We start from the raw sequence: 3,978 nt of genomic DNA, 5'->3' as shown, positions 1-3,978 counted from the left end.
CAATCTAAACCAGCAACTCGTCCATGATTACCTCGATTGTAAACTCAATTTATATCTCAACTTTGTTTGATTATATGATCTTCTGTGATCTACAACACACCATATAATTTATAGTATGAGATAAATTCGACTATAATAGGATTATGCAATAACAATATTTCAGATAGAAGAATCGCAGTGAACTAAGGAATCAATGTATACAAGCATAAAAGTCTTACTTTCAGTATAACAACCCTTCAGATAGGTAGATTGCTTATCAGTATTTTTTTAGGCCTTTGTCACTTTTGGACTAAGTCCTATTGTAATCTTTGTCTTTGGTTGATATGTCGCAGCCCGATATAGCCAGTGATAGCGTATACCAAGTATCGTACGACTAATAAAAGAAATAGTGAAAGAAATAGGAATACATCTTGTTTTAGCGGAAGCAATTGCAAACTTTACTCATTTTAAAGAAGGATTTCAAGACCAAAATAATTACTAGCTTGGGTAAACATGATTAAGCCATTGAAACTTAGCAAGGGTCTGAGAAGTATTTCCCTTAAGGGATATTACAGACATAAGCAAATTAAATAAAGAGTTTCATCAGAGTTATGCAGCGAGATGCGTTACTATATGTGTGAAGACATATAGCAGGGAGTTCAAATTCTTATAGAGTCAAAGCTTATAAAGATAAATATGAGACATAGGAAAGACACAGCCAACTGACAATTCCAACAGCTTTCACCCATCCTCGCGCCAAGCCAGACCTGCACATTTAGAAATACATGCAGGGCTGAGTACCAAAAAGCACTCAGTGGACTCATGCCGGAAATAATTGAAATGTTGCTCTTAGAGCTATATGTCAATCTTGCCCTTTTCAATGCATCAACAGGATTTAACTGAGATTAAAAATACCTGTTCATGTTTTTCTGTCATAAACTCATTTGCATCATCATAATAATATCATTAGTCTGCAGACATTAAATATTCACGGTATGTGCCAACTATGAGAACTCATATAATATATATATAAGGTGAAGAGAAGGAGGCCTCCTTCAAATCACCGTGACCGGCCGACTAGAGACGGCTCACGGTCACCTCTGCGCACAAAACCTTTACTGTCATATAAATCAGTCAAAGGCCGATATCTTGCATCATGATCATAATCATGTCTTTCATAGAGGCAACATACCATATCTCATTCTCATCAATAATAAATATGGCAAGTTGACAATTTTCATAATACTCATCAATAATGCTTCAACATGCTTCATTTTCATAAGATTCATCAATAATGCTTCAACATGCTTCATTTTCATAAGAATTTGCATTTGAACTCATTATCATGGTAGCTAGCCATAATAGAGTTAGAATAAAGCCCACCTGTCTCAGGGGTCGATGACGTAACGCTCAGAGTCGTACTAACGCCGGCCGTCACTCGAACCTTTGGTGGCGCACGTGGTTTAGATTGTCATGTGACAAAATAAACTCTAGTTAGAATTTCATCTAACTAATATCTCAATACTTATGCTTTCATCATATGCTTAATCTCATCTTATAACCTATCTACTATTTACCCAATTGGACCTCTCAATTTAATTAGATATCTTATCCAATTAAAAGACTCTCAATCCTAGGTAAATAGCATTCATAAACATCAAATAGTCATTCATACTTTGCAATAATCAATTTCCACATAATACATTTTCACGATTTATCACAATAGTCAAATGACTTAAAAAAAAAATAATCCTATGAACTCGAAATCTTTTTCCTTGTAAGTAAATTCCCAAATATTCACGTAAGCTTGGAAATAAATATAAAATTTTCTAGTAGTATTTTCATGACATAACATGGTGTATTAATCCACCAAAACTTTAAAATCCTCAAAACAATTACAAAGTAGAAATTTTTCAGACTCCTACAGTTTATCATTCTGCTCTGCCTCAACTTTAACGAATAAACTGTTTTGACTCAGAAATCTCCTAGATTCGAGACTTACACTGTTGAAAACCTTTCTGCGTCTAGTTGTATTTAAAAAAAAGTAGAGTGAAAAACTCCAAGTGGTTTACGAGATATGGGTGTTTTCCCACAGTCTACCAGATTCGGCAGTTTTGCACGACTGGAAGCTATGATTTTTGAAAAATAGTAAACGTTGGCCAAATGGTTTGAAATTTGGTGTAAATCAGTATAATACATGTATCTTTCTACCATAAAAATTTGGGAGGCTGAATGTTTTTGAAAGTTACTGAAAAGTGTGACTCTAGGGACTGCCTTTCTAAATTTCCGGTGGACATGCGCAGTAAAAGTTTTGCATTTTAAAAAGGTAGTAAAAGAAGTCCAAATGACTTGAAATTTTACCAGCGTCCTCAAAACACATATATCGACACACTGTAAAATTTTGAAGAGTTTTGGACGAGGGAAACCTCGTCGACTGATCAGTCCAGAACGTAAGAAAACTTCTCAAAATGGTTGAAACAACAACATATACACATATCATCATAGATCTATACTTTCATCACCATTCTCATGCATTTTCACACTAATAACTCATCATGCTTCAATTATGCATCAATATACATGCTTATACCACAAGAAAATATATATATAACATAAGAGGAGGATTGAGGTTGCTACCAACAAGATCAATGGAGGTGGAGTAGAAGATGATGCGTAGTATGCTTGGAGCTTGAGCTTGAAGATGAACACTTTAAGAAACCTTAGTTCTTACTATATTTGGTGGAACAAGAAAAAGAAGTGTGGTGGAGTGAGGAGGAGGAGGAGGGCTGCTGAAAATAAAGAAGAATAAGAGAGGGAGGGAGATGAGAGAGAGGTGTGCATGTGCTTGTGAGCTTAAAGTGTGGAGGAATGAGTTGGCTAGTTAGATTAGCTTTTTAGGGGCTCTTTAATGGTGCATGTGATTTCCATTGATGGGAAAGAGAAGAATAATGTGGGAGAGTGGGGAGGGAGCTAGTGCTGCGTAAGGGTGAGAGAGTGAGAGAGATAGAGAGAGATAGAGAGAGTGAGAGAGAAAGAGAGATAGGTGTGTATATATATATATATATATCTATATATATATATATACTTGAATAATTATAACTCTTATTTAGTATGTGGGAAAAATATATCTCATGAAAATATATTTATTCATGTGAGGAAAAATTATCTCTATTATGATATATCTAATATCATAATAACAATGCATCAATAAATCATATGTGAATATTCTACCAAGTAAAATATTTATATCACATAGACATTTTAATAAAAATATAGGGCGAAGATAGGTTTCTCAATAAGAGAATTTATAAGACTCGAGAAAATAATATCGCCTCCTATTAAACTCTAAAAATTTCTTATCTCATTTATTCGCCCACGTGCATAATTCCTCTAGCTACTATTTAAAACTCAATTTAAATTCGAGCTAGGGCACAAATAGCTTCTCAAAACACGGGGTGTTACATCCTTACCCCCTTAAAAAAAATTTCGTCCCGAAATTTGAAATCTCACCTTCGGGAAACAATTCTGGATATTTTTCCTTCATTTTATCCTCCAATTCCCAAGTTGCTTCTTCTTGCCCGTGATGTCTCCATTGTATTTTGACTAAGGCAAGTGACTTATTTCTCAATTGTTGGATCTTTCTATCCAACACAGCTTCGGGTCTTTCTTCATATTTCAGGTCTGGTTCAAGAGATATATCCTCTCGATGAATAACATGCTTCGGGTCAAACACGTATTTTCTCAACTGCGACACGTGAAAGACATTGTGAACATTCGCGAAATTTGGAGGTAACGCGAGTCTATAGGCAACAGGGCCTACTTTTTCCAATATGTCGTATGGGCCTATAAATCTAGGCTTGAGCTTTCCTTTTATACCAAATCGGTGAATCCCTCGAGAAGGGGAAACTTTCAAAAAGACTTTACTTCCCACTTCAAACTAAATCTCTGTGCGTCTAGTGTCGGCATAAGATTTTTGGCGATCTTGAGCTTCTTTAATTC

At 35.2% G+C, this 3,978-nt stretch overlaps 1 long non-coding RNA gene across 1 annotated transcript; it reads right to left on the bottom strand.

Moving 5' to 3' along the window:
- Positions 1–487: 487 nt before the first annotated feature.
- Positions 488–2,968, bottom strand: LOC131019355 (uncharacterized). The gene is made up of 3 exons (XR_009100217.1): positions 2,617–2,968; positions 1,363–1,423; positions 488–746 (listed from the first exon to the last, which is right to left on the bottom strand). It is a non-coding gene; the product is annotated as an uncharacterized LOC131019355 (long non-coding RNA).
- Between the last annotated feature and the right edge of the window lie 1,010 nt (positions 2,969–3,978).

Source organism: Salvia miltiorrhiza, chromosome 4, assembly GCF_028751815.1.
Source record: "Salvia miltiorrhiza cultivar Shanhuang (shh) chromosome 4, IMPLAD_Smil_shh, whole genome shotgun sequence".
Classification (NCBI taxonomy): Eukaryota; Viridiplantae; Streptophyta; class Magnoliopsida; order Lamiales; family Lamiaceae; genus Salvia; species Salvia miltiorrhiza.
Note: the sequence above shows the minus strand (reverse complement) of the source record. Positions and strands in the feature narration are given on the sequence as shown.